General features: G+C 51.0%; 1 long non-coding RNA gene across 3 annotated transcripts; it reads left to right on the top strand.

Moving 5' to 3' along the window:
• Positions 1-1,668: 1,668 nt before the first annotated feature.
• Positions 1,669-14,087, top strand: LOC136582342 (uncharacterized). Of its 3 annotated transcripts, none has more exons than XR_010787176.1 (3): positions 1,669-2,576; positions 12,308-12,459; positions 13,881-14,087. It is a non-coding gene; the product is annotated as an uncharacterized lncRNA (long non-coding RNA). The 3 variants fall into 3 exon arrangements; XR_010787177.1 differs by lacking the exon at positions 1,669-2,576 and adding an exon at positions 11,227-11,524; XR_010787178.1 differs by lacking the exon at positions 1,669-2,576 and adding an exon at positions 11,904-12,078.
• Positions 14,088-14,559: the final 472 nt, after the last annotated feature.

Raw genomic sequence — 14,559 nt, 5'->3', positions numbered from 1 at the left:
CTAGGTTAGCTCCATCCTGAGGAAACAACCGTCTCCAAGGATGTGGAAACGCGTTGATGGGGATGGGGGGATAGGTTCCATGGGCCCATTCCCTCCTTGAAAAACTAATCTATAGAGTGGTTGTGTGTTCATCATAACGCAACCCATCTACATATTTATAAACTGAAAACAGGGTCATCATCATTATCCTAGCTGGCAGCTGTTAGTTTATCATAACAGACTGCACTTATAGTAACAGAGACTATCGCCCTAAGGGGTATTGATGGAGGTGATAGCCTACAATATATTCTAGGCTACCACCAAGCCATCTATGTATACTAAATACTAGCTCATTAAATCCTAAGGGATGAGCAGCTTATAAAGGAAGAGTACGCTGCTTCATTAAATGCAGCCACTATCTTTCTTCACCTCACAAATCTTCTCTCTACACTAATTATTATATAAGTGGGAGCGACAATTCCTTTGAATTGCCTACTTATAAGTAAGGCCGCCTGCACACGAGCGGAAATCCCGCCGCGGGATTTCCGCCGCTGAAAGTCTGCATAGGAGTGCATTACAATACGCACTCCTATGCAGACGGCCGCGGTTTGGCCGCGCGAAATCTCGCACGGCAAACAAACCGCAGCATGTTCTAATTTTCTGCGGGGCACGCACTCACCGGCCGCCGGCTCCGGTCTGCGCATGCGCCGGCTGCGCGGCAGCCGGCACATCAAAGAGCCGGGGCCGCCACGCGCGGGTAAGTACGTGCTCGTCCCTGCAGGCTCTGGGGTCAGATCACGCGGCGAGATTTCTCGCTGCCGGATCCGACCCGCTCGTCTGCAGGCGGCCTAAGAGAGATTGAATTTTGTAAAAGACATTACCATTTGGAACAATCCATCATGGTCTTTGATAACCAATAACGGTTGCATGTGGCTGTATTCATTTCCTGTATATAATCATATAAATCATGGGAAATGAATAGCTCAGGGAACGGGTCATACAATAATAAGGAAGTGCCACAGAATAACAAGCATAAATAAGCTTGATATATCAAGGTTTGTGGAAATACACTTCAGACATAGCACCCAATGGCGATTTATTGAGGTGACATCTGCTAAAAATTAGTCACCCAAACACTGTTCTAGTAGGAACTCATACTACCTGAGCAATCTTTGATGAACAATTGTTCCAAATAAGGTGACAATAGAAATAAATGCATTTGTCAGATACAATAATAAAGACAATGGACTATTGATCCAAAATAATAAACATCATTGTACCGTGACCAATATAAGAACAGGAACAACTGCAGATGCTAGATCCATCTTGTGATAAAGAATTAGAGGTGTTGAAATGGATAGTGATACTGATGAGTAACATTGGATATAGAACCATCAATAATAATCTTAAGTCACTGACAATAAATATTCTACCACTCTTGGATAAATACTGGTGGTGTCAGTCACTGACAATAGATATTTAGTCATCCCGGATTGAAAAATATTGGAAAATATAAAAATGATGGATGGATAAGAATCCTAACAGTATAGAATAAAAGTCTGACTATATTGTTTACTGCGATTGAGCAACATCCACCGATTTGAGCTTGGTTGATTTTAATTGTTGTGTGTCCTCTGACACATATGGGAAAATAAAAGTACGTCTTCTTTTGGTTTATACATAATAAAAGTTAAGTTTTATGATTTGTGGTCCTTTCGGTGATAAGACACTACGGATTTGAAGTTGGAGATTAGCCGGGGGTGGGGAAATGGCTGGGTTTCAGGAAGTAAAGAGCTGTGGCAGCCATTTTCTCAAGATGAGCAGACAATTTGACGTGGGGAAATTGGTTGTCCTGATGCAGGATAAGGGTGACTGCCCGCGTTTTTTTTCTACAGGGGTCTATGGGACTTGTAATGTTAAATTCGCGATCGCGCAAAATCGCAATTTACTGCTAAATCGTGATTTTTCGCGACCGCGATTTTAACATTAGAAGAAAAAAAAAACGCTGTGAATTTCGCAGTAGAAAAAAAAAATTGTAGTGGGTAGTCCCCCTTATCCTGCTATTTGGGACACCAATAGTGAAGTGTATCAAAATAAGGATAAGAAAGAAAGGTCGTGGGAGGAAGTGGCTGAAAAGATTTACGAGCAGTGGACTACAGCCGTGGTAACTCGCAAAAAGAATTGCGTAAGTACTGACTTCTACTTAGCAGCCATCACTTGCATACCCGCCAACACCTACAGAAATGATGCAGACACATGCACATATGCACACATGCATGCAGATAATTACACGCAAACTTACATGCAAAGAGATCCATGCATGCATATCTGCAGGCAGACATGCATGCACATGCAGACATACATGCAAGCAGACACTTGCACACAAGCTGACATGCAGACACATGCACACAGAATGCTTATGTTTGCTTCTTTGATCTATTGCAGTGGAAGAATTAAAGGTAAAGTGGAGGAGCGCAGGATCGATTCCGAGAAGAATACACAGCGGTCCCGAGGAGCAGAGCTGTAGGAAGAACAAAACGACCATATATCTACCTGCAGCAATGAATGTACCCGGCACCAAGCATGGGCATGAGAGAGTAAGTACACAGCAGCTGAAGAAATGTACGAATGCCGTACTTACCCCAAATAACACCCTCATGTTTAGCCCAAAAGTGGAACTGGGTCCTATTTTTTGGGGAATGTCTTATCATACATAGGAATGCCTCTAGTTCAGTGGTGGCGAACCTATGGCACACGTGCCAGAGGCGGCACGCAGAGCCCTCCCTACTGGCACACGCCGCCATCGGCCGCTCACCACTTGTGATAGGAAGCAACAGACCGCATAGGGAAAGGGGCTAGGGACTGGGGGGCGAGAAGGTTCTAGAAAGGGTTAACAGAAGAAGCGACAAAGGGAGGGGTTGGGAGAAGGAAGTGTAGAGAGGAAGGGGAGGAGTCGGCAGTCCACGAGGAGAAGAGCCAGAGAGAAGACGCCCGCCCGCCCGCCCTCTGGTCAGAGGGGGAGGAAGTGTTCGCAATTTGCGCGGAAGGATTTTTCACTGCGTTTCAAGTCGTCACAGCGGTTTGGCGTTAGTTGGACTTTCCATGCCAGCGGAAAAGGAAGGCGTTTACAGGCCGTTTAGGGGCTTTCTCACGCCTGGTGCTGTTTCTTGGACTTTGACTTGTTACGAGACTTTTAGGCATGGGAAGAGTTAGGAGAAAAATTAATAACGTTTTCGGTTAATAAAAAGTTAATAAAGCTGTGGCCTTCCCACAAAAGTTTACGCCAGCAAGGTATATTGTGTGTTTATTATTATGTTGCGCCGTTACTATTTAATATCTTATTATTACATTGGAGCAAGTTATAAGGTAAGAGGTAGTCCCCCCAGTCATACCAGCAGGGGCCGTGGCTCCCCTGCTGGCATTCACTCACAGCGCTGCTAGCCGCGCTGATCCCGTCACTGTGACTTCAATGTGCAGCCAGGATCCTCCTCCGCCCTCCCCCGACGTCCCCTACTACTTGGTTCCGCGAGAGCAGGGGGAGGAGGCGTCCAGCAACCCACTGACCTCGCAGTGTGTGCCGGGAGCATATTAACTTTTTCTTCCCCACTTTTGCCCCAATCAGCAATTCCCAGCAACCTGATTGGTTGTTTGTCTTGGCTGATACACCAAACAGCCAATCAGGTTGCTGGGAATTGCCTATTGTGGCAGAAGTGGGGAAGAAAAAGTTAATATGCGTGTCGGGACCATCGCCAACCAGAAGAGAAGCTGAGCTTCCAGGAGGAGGAGGAAGGGGTAAGTATGTGGGTCTTGGGAGGGGCGCTGTGGGGTGTCACTACTAGACTGGAGGCCGCTGTGGGGTGTCACTATTGCACTGGGGGCCGCTGTGTGTGTCACTGTTATACTGGGGGCATCACTATTATACTGAGGGGGTGTCACTATTATCCCTAGGGCCGCTGGTGGGGTCACTTTTATCGCTAGGGGAGTCACTATTACCGCTGGGGCCGCTGTGGGGGTCACTATTATTGTTGTGGGGTGGGAGTCACTATTACCACTGGGGCCGCTGGGGGGGGGGTCACTATTATCGCTCGGGTATGTTTACATGTGGTGGAAAAGGACAGGGCCACTTCAAAATACGATGCAGATTTTGACTGCTTTTTGGATGCGGAAATGCTGCCGAATTTTCCACAGAAATTCCCGCTGAGGACATTCTGCAGTATTTCCGCATCCAAAAAGCAGTCAAAGTCTGCACCCTGTCTATTTTGAAGCGGCCCTGTCCTTTTTAGAATGATGGGGGTAAAATCATACATGGTGATAAGCCCCACCCCTGACATGTTGGCACTTTGTGATAAAAAAAAGTGGGTTTTGGGTTGCAGTTTGGGCACTCGGTCTCTAAAAGGTTCCCCATCACTGGTATAGTTGGTCAAACCTGGAAGCAATAAGGTGGTATCTATTGTTGGTTGGTGGCTGCAGGTGGTATTAAGTGTTCTTGGCAGCAGATGGTATTGTTGGTTGGTGGCAGCAGATGGTATTAGGTGTTCTTGGCAGCAGGTGGTATCTATTGTTGGTTGGTGGCTGCAGGTGGTATTAGGTGTTCATGGCAGCAGATAGTATTTATTGTTGGTTGGTGGCTGCAGGTGGTATTAAGTGTTCTTGGCAGCAGATGGTATTGTTGGTTGGTGGCAGCAGATGGTATTAGGTGTTCTTGGCAGCAGGTGGTATCTATTGTTGGTTGGTGGCTGCAGCTGGTATTAGGTGTTCTTGGCAGCAGATGGTATCTATTGTTGGTTGGTGGCTGCAGCTGGTATTAGGTGTTCTTGGCAGCAGATGGTATTTATTGTTGGTTGGTGGCTGCAGGTGGTATTAGGTGTTCTTGGCAGCAGATGGTATCTATTGTTGGTTGGTGGCTGCAGCTGGTATTTGGTGTTCCTGGCAGCAGATGGTATCTATTGTTGGTTGGTGAGTGCAGGTGCTATTAGGTGTTCTTGGCAGCAGGTGGTATCTATTGTTGGTTGGTGACAGCAGATGGTATTAGGTGTTTTGGGCAGCAGGTGGTATCTATTGTTGGTTGGTTGCAGCAGATGGTATTTGGGTTTTTTGGGCAGCAGGTGGTATACATTGTTGGTTGGTTGCAGCAGATGGTATTAGGTGTTTTTGGCAGCAGGTGGTATTCATTGTTGGTTGGTGGCTGCAGCTTCTATTATGTGTTCCTGGCAGCAGGTGGTATCTATTGTTGGTTGGTGGCTGCAGCTTCTATTATGTGTTCCTGGCAGCAGGTGGTATCTATTGTTGGTTGGTCGCAGCAGATGGTATTAGGTGTTCTTGGCAGCAGGTGGTATTCATTGTTGGATGGTGGCAGCAGATGGTATTAGGTGTTCTTGGCAGCAGGTGGTATCCTTTATTGGTTGGTGGCTGCAGGGAGTATTAAGGCTCATGTCCATGGGCGGATTTGTATTCGGAATCCGCACTGGTCACCAGCGCAGGAGATCCGCAAGTCAAAGTTCCCATAGGGAAGCATTGGCATCCGCAACCTAATTTAAGCTTGCAGATTTGATATGTAAATCTCCCGCAGCGGCAAGCAATTTTTCTCCATTACAGTCCGGATCCTGTGCGAGTGGGCTCAATAGAAGTCAATGGGTGTGGATGATCCGCAGTGCAATTGCAATTCAATTGCGCATGAACTGTGGATTTGAAGGCAGAGATTATCCAGGGGGGTAGAGAAAAGGCTGGTTTTCAGAAAGTAAAGACCTGTGGTTGCCATTTTCTCAAGATGACAATTTGACACGGGGAAATAGGTTGTCCTGATGCGTCAAAATAAGGATAGGAAAGAAAGGTCGTGGGAGGAACTGGCTAAAAAGATTTACGAGGAATGGACTACAGCCGTGGTAACTCACAAAAAGAGGATTTTTTACTCACCGTAAAATCTCTTTCTCGTCTCGTCATTGGGGGACACAGCAAAGACCGTGGGATATAGCTTCTGCCACTAGGAGGCGACACTAAGCACAAAAAGTTAGCCCCGCCCTCTGGCTATATCCCTCCTGCCGACAGCAGGCTAATTAGTTTGTCATGCCAGCAGTTGGAATAGCCATGCAGGAACAGAGAGACAACAATAGTTACTCATATGACACATCAACAAAAAATTTAACTGTAATGAAAACCACGCAGCACCATGTGCGACTTACAGAATCCGGAGTCCGACCAGGACCACCACTGTGTCATATAAAGAAAGAGGGGTGGGTGCTGTGTCCCCCAATGACGAGACGAGAAAGAGATTTTACGGTGAGTAAAAAATCCTCTTTTCTCGCTCGTGTCATTGGGGTACACAGCAAAGACCGTGGGACGTCCCACAGCCGTCCCCAAGGGTGGGTACAAATAAATCATAACCGCATGCGGTCAGTTTACAGCCGTCTGTAAAACCTTTCGACCCAGCGAAGCGTCGGCTGACGCAAACGTATGTAACTGATAAAACTTAGAAAAGGTGTGCAGGGATGCCCAGGTAGCTGCCTTACACACCTGTGATACTGAGGCACCGTGACTTACCGCCCATGATGCCCCCACTGCTCTGGCGGAATGTGCCGTCACCTGGAATGGCGGTGCCTCACCCTTGGCCCGGTAGGCTTCCACCACTGCTGAACGGATCCAGCGAGCAATAGTCACCTTTGATGCCGCGAGGCCCCGTCTCGGACCATCCGGTATCACGAACAGGGAATCCGAGCGCCGGAAGGACGCTGTCTGGTCCAAATATGTCCTTAGAGCGCGGACTAGGTCTAAGGTGTGCAGAGCCCGTTCCCTAGGGTGAACCGCCTTTGGACAAAATGATGGCAGTACAATGTCCTCATTATTGTGAAAGGTAGACACCACCTTTGGGAGAAAAGATTGCACCGGTCGCAACACCACCTTATCCTGGTGAAAAACCGTAAAGGGTGGTTTTGCCGATAGTGCCGCAATCTCCGAAACCCTACGAAGGGAGGTAACTGCCACAAGGAAAGCGACCTTCCAAGATAGCAAGCGCCACGGTACCTCCGCTAATGGTTCAAACGGATGGGCCTGCAAGGCATCCAGAACCAGGTTAAGGTCCCAAGGTGGCACCGGGGACCGGAAAGGGGGTGCCGTATGAGCAACTCCCTGAAAAAAGGTGCGCACCGCCGACCTTGAAGCCAAAGGTCGCTGAAACAAAACTGACAAAGCCGAAACCTGTCCCTTAAGGGAGCTGAGGCTCAGGCCCAAGCCCAACCCGTCTTGGAGAAACGACAGGAGACGGGCCAACGAAAAATGCATCGGGTGCGCCCCTTTCTGCTCGCACCAGCGAAAGAATGTTCTCCACACCCGGTGATATACCTTCAATGACGACGGCTTCCTAGCCCTAATCATAGTCTGGATAACTGGGTCTGAGAAGCCCCTTGCTCTCAGTACCGCGGTCTCAACTGCCACGCCGTCAAACGCAGTGTAGCTAAATTCTGGTGGTAGAGGGGACCCTGAGAGAGAAGATCCTTTCGCAGGGGTAATCGCCAGGGCGCGTCTGCTACCATGTCCATGAGCTCCGCGTACCACGTTCTTCGCGGCCAATCTGGGGCTATGAGAATCACAGGTAGCCCTTCCTTCCTGATTCTCCTGAGCAACCGTGGAATGAGAGGAATTGGTGGGAAGACATAGGGGTAATGAAACCCCGTCCATGGAGCCGTTAGCGCATCTGCTGCTAGAGCTCTGGGGTCCCTTGACCTGGCCAGATAGGCTGGAAGCTTCTGATTGAAGCGAGACGCCATCAGGTCCACGTCTGGCTGACCCCATCTTAGGCATACTTCCTGAAATACCTCGGGATGTAGCCCCCATTCTCCTGGGTCGACCTCCTTCCTGCTGAGGAAGTCGGCCGCCCAATTTTCGACCCCGGGAATGAAGACTGCCGATATCGCTGGAAGATGTTTCTCGGCCCATGACAGAATTCCCTCTACTTCCTTCATGGCTCCCCTGCTGCGGGTCCCGCCTTGATGGTTTATGTAAGCCACCGCGGTCGCATTGTCTGACTGGATTCGCACTGGAGTTCCCTCCAGCCGGTGCACGAAATGCTGCAAGGCCCGGAGTATTGCTCGCAGCTCCAGGACGTTTATCTGGAGACAGGACTCCTGCGTGGACCAGGTTCCCTGTGCTACCAGATCCCCCAGCGTGCACCCCCAGCCTGTCATGCTGGCATCTGTAGCCAGCACCTGCCACTGCAGGGGCAGGAACGACCTGCCCTGCTGGATACGTGGCGAGTCCAACCACCACTGGAGCGACTGCTGAACACCTGGCGGAATCCTTATCTTCCGCTCGAGGGATCGTGCTAACCTGTCCCACCTTGACAGTATCGCCCACTGCAGGGGGCGGGAGTGGAACTGGGAAAATGGAATCGCCTCGAAAGACGATACCATCAGTCCCAAAACCCTCATCGCATGGCGGATCGCCACCGGTCGCTGCGATAGAAGGGACCGCACCTGCCTCTGAAGCAGCTGACATTTTGCTTCCGGGAGAATCACTCGACCTCGTGCCGTGTCGAAGCACATCCCCAGGTACTGCATGCGTTGAGCTGGCACAAGAGACGATTTCTTGAAATTGATCAGCCAACCGAACCTGGTAAGTGTGTCCAGGGCAATCTGCAGGCTCTCCAGGTTGTCCCGCTGGGTCGGGGCTTTCACCAGAATGTCGTCTAGATACGGCATGGCAACAACCCCCCTGGAATGCAAGATTGCCATCACTGCCGCTAAGACTCTTGTAAACACCCTGGGAGCTGTCGCCAGCCCGAATGGCAATGCCGCAAATTGGAAGTGCTCTTCCTGTACTGCGAACCGGAGGAAGCGCTGGTGCGCCTGACAAATGGGGATATGTAAATATGCATCCTGGATGTCTATCGAAGACAGGAATTCCCCTGCCTCCAAGGATGCGATGACCGCTCGTACCGACTCCATGCGGAAATGACGGACCGCTACGAACCTGTTCAGCTTCTTTAGGTCCAGAACCGGACGGACGGAGCCGTCCTTTTTGGGGACCACAAAAAGATTTGAGTAGAACCCCGTGAAGTATTGTTCGGGGGGCACTCGCACCACCACCCCCTGTAAATAAAGAGAGCGGACCGCTCCGAGAAAAGCTGCTGCCTTCCCTGGGTCCCCCGGGGTTCTGGACCGAAAGAAGCGATCGTGCGGTTGTGAAAGGAACTCTATCGCATAGCCCTTGGACACGACCTCCTGTACCCAAGTGTCTGAGATCTGAGATGACCAGACCTGGCTGAATTGGAGAAGCCGTCCCCCCACCTTGTCCGAAACAGGTGGGGGCAGTCCCTCATGCGGAGGGCTTGCTTTTGGTACCCTTTGCGGGCTGGGGCCCCCGCCAAGAGGACTTTGGTTTAAAGGAAGGAACCTTCCTTTGTTCCCGCTCCTGTGGACCCATCCTCTCCACCCTACGAGGACTCGTCCGGCGATAGGAACGAAAACGTCTGTGCTGCGGAGATGACCGCTTTGGACGGTTCTGCAGCAAAAGCGAGCTCTTTCCCCCCGTAGCCTCTGAGATTAGCTCGTCTAGCTTGGCGCCGAACAGACGAGATCCTACAAAGGGCATACTGATCAACGACCCCTTGGAGGAAGCGTCCGCATCCCACGATTTTAACCATAGGGTCCGGCGAGTCGCCACCGATGCCGCGGAGGCTCGGGCCGCCAGCCTGTCTGTATCCATAGAGGCCTCACAGAGAAACATGCCCGCTTGTTCAATCTGGTGTGTAATGCCCACCAGATCCTCGGACGCTGCCCCTTCGAGGATTCCTTCTCGTAACCGCTTTGCCCAGTCAGTAACAGCCTTACTGACCCAGGACGAGGCAAACACAGGCCTAAGAGCTGACCCTGCCGCCTCAAAAACGGTCTTTGCTAAGGCCTCGACTCCTCGATCCTTGGGATCCCTGAGGGAGGAGGACTGTGCCGTGGGTAGCACCGTGTGCTTAGCCAGGCGCGAAATGGGTGGATCCACTAGTGGTGGGACCGACCACTTCTCCACTAAATCCTGCGGGAAGGGGTATTTCCCGTCCAAGTAACCTATCTTGGAAAAACGCTTATTCGGTGCCTTCCACTCCTTAGATAGGACCTTGTCAAAGTCCTCATGAGGAGGAAAGGTTTTTGGAGAGCGTCTAGGCTGCCTGAAAGAAAACGATATTCCAGATGCCTGTGGTTCCTGTTCAGTGAGCTGAAAAGTGTCACGCACCGCAACCACTAAGCTCTCCACCATCGCAGAAAATTTTGGGACCTGATCCTCCTCCACAACAGAGTCTGAGGAAGATTCAGACCATTCCTCGTCCGAAACATCCTCTTCTGCCGACGAGCGCCGTGACCTAGTGCCAGAAGAGCGCAAAAGCGACGAGGAGGATGGTGATCGGGAGGGCCGCCGTGAGTCCGAAGGCCTGACCCGTTTACGTCTACGGCCACCCTCCTCATGTGAACCGGTGGCGTCCTGCGCTAACCTTTCCAAAATTGCGCCAGATGCCCGAGTGAGGTCAGACACCGCCATTGACAAGGAGCGGGCCCATTCCGGCTCGGCCACAGCTGGGGGCTGAACTGCGGGGGGGATGCCCTGCCCAGCCGCCTGTTTCGCAGGGGAACAATCTCTACAAAAGGGCTCAGCCTGTCCGCATGCGAACTTTAGGTTACAGCGTGAGCAAGCAAAGTGCGTTACTCTTGCTGTCCCTGGTCCAGCTTCCAGGGCTCTGGGGTCAGACATGGTGCTGGGGTTTCACCGTGCAAAGAAAACTGCGAGCTATCCTCTGCTATGCCAACCGCCGGCAGGAGGGATACGCAGTGAAAGAGGGGAGCTAGCCGCCAGGCAGAGCTTACCCAGGTCCTTGCCGAGGTCCGAAGAGGTCCGGGGAGCCGCTGGGTTGGGAGACTGCAGGTGCTGAAGGGCTTTCTTTTCCTGAAGCTTGAGCTGTGCAGCGTATAAGCTGAGCAGAAAAGGCAGCAAGGAGTGGAGCAGCAGGGAGGTTTTTAAGTCCTGGCGCGCTGTCCCCAATAGGCTGCTTCTCTGATGTCATCCCCCTTCACCTGTGCTAAGGGAGGAATGGGGAGGGGCAGGGCGGCGTGCATTGCCGATAAGGCCACGCCCCCTACATGGAGTCAATGAAGGCAGCATTCTGCCGCACCCACGCCACGAGGCCACGCCCCCAGCGTGACACGGGCGTGGCCACGCCCCCACGGAGGGATCACCGTGAAGCCACGCCCCCACACGTCATGTGGGCGTGGCCACGCCCCCTCCGCTCCCGGCATTGCCTCGCCCGGGGCTGCACTGCAGCCCCTCCACTGAGCCCCTACATCGCAGGAACTCCTGCCGGGAGCCCATGCAGGGAGCCGGAAGACCAGGGCATCCTGAAGTTGTTGCTGCCGCCGCCTGAGGTGCCATGCCTACGAGGCCACGCCCCCCCGCCGGCTTGTGCCTGAAACCAGTGCCCTGAATATCCGCAGCCATACATAGCGGATACAACCCCCGCGAAAAGGAGCCTGTCCGCCTACGCCTATGCCTGCGCCTCGCTGCAGCCCACAAGGTACGCATGCAAAAGCGACATACTGGGAGAGCCAGGGAAGGGAGAGGGGAGGGGAGGGGGGGTCGCCAGCACATACTTACCTCCTGCGTTCTTGCTGGAAGATAAGGCGGCTCCCCAGTTCCAGCAGCCTACCCCTGTAACATCGCCTGCCCATGGGAAGGGGATGCAGACCTCTGCACCAAACATAGGGGGGCTCACGCTGGCGGGCCACATGCGGATATATACGACCCGGATGTGCCACCTTTCCTTCTGAGGCGGGCCGGGCAAGAAGCAACCTGGACAAACCCGAGGTTGTTCGCCCTCCTCTCCGTTCGGGTTTGATGGGGAGCGTCCTGCCTCTCCGTCTAACCCTGGCCCTTACAGCAGCCCTAACGGGCACAACCGTCCTCCTACGAGACACTAAGCTAAAAACTAATTAGCCTGCTGTCGGCAGGAGGGATATAGCCAGAGGGCGGGGCTAACTTTTTGTGCTTAGTGTCGCCTCCTAGTGGCAGAAGCTATATCCCACGGTCTTTGCTGTGTACCCCAATGACACGAGCGAGAAAAAGAATTGCGTAAGTACTGACTGCTACTTATCAGCCATCACTTGCATACATGCAAACACCTACACAAATGATGCAGACACATGAACATATGTACACATGCATGCAAACTGACATGCAAAGAGATCCATGCATGCATATTTGACATACAGACATACATGCAAGCAGACACTTGCACACAAGCTGACATGCAGACACATGCACACAGAATGCTTATGTTTGCTTCTTTGATCTATTGCAGTGGAAGAATTAAAGGGAAAGTGGAGGAGCGCAGGATCAATTCCGAGAAGAATACACAGCGGTCCCGAGGAGCGGAGCTGGAGGAAGAACAAAACGACCATATATCTACCTGCAGCAATGAATGTACCCGGCACCAAGCATGGGCATGAGAGAGTAAGTACACAGCAGCTGAAGAAATGTACGAATGCCGTATTTACCCAAAATAAGACCCCCATGTTTAGCCCAAAAGTGGAACTGCGTCTTATTTTTTGGGAATGTCTTATCATGTTTTCCTAGCAGACATGGTCCAGGTCCGTCCCACTGGTCTACGACGCAATCCCATCAGTCCTCGGTGGCCGACTAGAGATTGCTTCCTGGTAACAGTGTTTGTAAACTCCGTCTCCAGGAAGCGATGGCTCGGATTGGTTCTCGAGCATCGTGGCGCAGCTATTCAATGTAGCGGGAGGGACCTGGACCGCCCCTGCTAGGTAAAGTCTTGTTTTGTAGCATAGCTAGGGCATGCCTTCAGGGAAAGGCGGTAATAGTTGGGACTTGCTGACATGTAAGCCTGCTGTGTTTTTAAATCCTGTATCGCCGGAACAATTTTTTAAGAGAGACCGCACCGTGATCTCCCTCCATAACACGCGGGCACCAGCTGTATCTTACAGCCAACACCCAGCAGCAACAACTCCGATAAGCTGTGTGGCTCTTCGGAGCTGTTAACCCTTTAACCCCTTAGTGTCCAAGGTTTTTTCCATTTTAGCTTTTTCCTGCCCCCTTTTTAAAAAATCCTGTTTTATTCATCCATCGCGTCGCTGTAGGAGGGTTTGTTTTTTGTGGGACGCGGTGTATTTTTTAATGCTACTAATGCACTGAAACATTAGGAAAAATTCTACAGGAGAGAAATGGGGCAAAAAAAGATATTCCGCCCTCTTTCAGTGCGTCTTGTGCCTGCAGCGCACAAACTGCAACAAAAATGACATGAAAACTTCTGTTATGGGTCGGTACAACGAAACAAATTTTTTTCAAAGCTATTTATTTCCTTTAATTAATGCCTGCCGCCATCTTCAGAGCGCAATAGCTTCTTCATTTTACTGTCAGCATGGTTGTCTGAGGGCCCCGTAGTTTCCAGCGGGACCGTTTTAGAATATTTACTACTTTTTCATTACTTTTTATTGCATTTTAACAAATTTACATTCTAACAGTCCGATACTTAAAATAAACAGTATTTACGGCTCACGGCTAGAAACAAAGAGGGACAAGAACAATAGAAATGCCATCAAAACAAGACGCACCGAGAGATGGAGAAGTTTCTTCTTCTGTCTAATTCTCTCCAGAAAGTTTTCAAAAGTTTTGAAGGACGTTACATTGTAGCATTTGAACATACAAACATTTGAACATACAACTCGTCCCGCAGAAGCGAGTCCTCACTCAGCTGCCGATTAATAGATGAGTTTCAATTTTTAAAAAGGGGGAAGGAAAAAATGGGAAATAGAAAAAGCACAAATGCCTGGTGACGTGCCGGTTTGCAGTTGAGCTGTTTTTCATGCATTACGGTCCAGACGCGTTTACTAAAAAGTGCTTTCTCTCCACAGATCTAGTGATAATTTGCCGAGCCTGCAGCAAGAAGCAGGTGCTGCCTCAACAGCCTACAGTAGAGGAGCACGACAGTGTGCCATCCGTCAGCAGCCAACTGCTTCCAAGGAGAGTGGGAAGACCCCCAGCTGCGATGCCAGTAAATGCCCCAGTTGTAGCATCAGTACAGAGGCAGGAAGAGATGCAAAAACAGGTCATGGCACTTCTTGAGCGCCAAAGCCCTCCGAATGATGCGGCCCAATTATTTAGTGGCCTTAATTCTAAGAACCATGCCCGAACACTGGCGGCTAACGAATCAAGGAGAAGTCTTTCACCTTTTAGAAATGTCTCGCCCCCCAAAGGTACCCTATGAGCTGCACTATAATATCAAGCAGTTCAGGCTGCACCATCAACAATGTGTGCATGCCAATATGCAGCCTCCACTTCCACCTCCCCCCACCCCTCCACCAGCAACACCCCCACCTCAGCAGTACCATAGCCATGAATATGGTGCATACCAACCCCGTCATCCTCATGGCAATATGCACACCCGCCAGCCGTACTGCATCTGTCTTCTACCAGGGGATCCCCTCATCACTGGAGCAAACTCCACAATAGTCTGCTGCACCCTCTATGTGATCTACAGCTTCAGGCAGTGACACAGATCCCCAGGACCAAAGTCTAGAGGCATCTTTGTTT

The sequence above is a fragment of the Eleutherodactylus coqui genome, chromosome 11 (genome assembly GCF_035609145.1).
Source record: "Eleutherodactylus coqui strain aEleCoq1 chromosome 11, aEleCoq1.hap1, whole genome shotgun sequence".
NCBI lineage: Eukaryota > Metazoa > Chordata > Amphibia > Anura > Eleutherodactylidae > Eleutherodactylus > Eleutherodactylus coqui.
The sequence above is the reverse complement of the archived record's forward strand: the minus strand, read 5'-3'. Positions and strand labels throughout refer to the sequence as shown.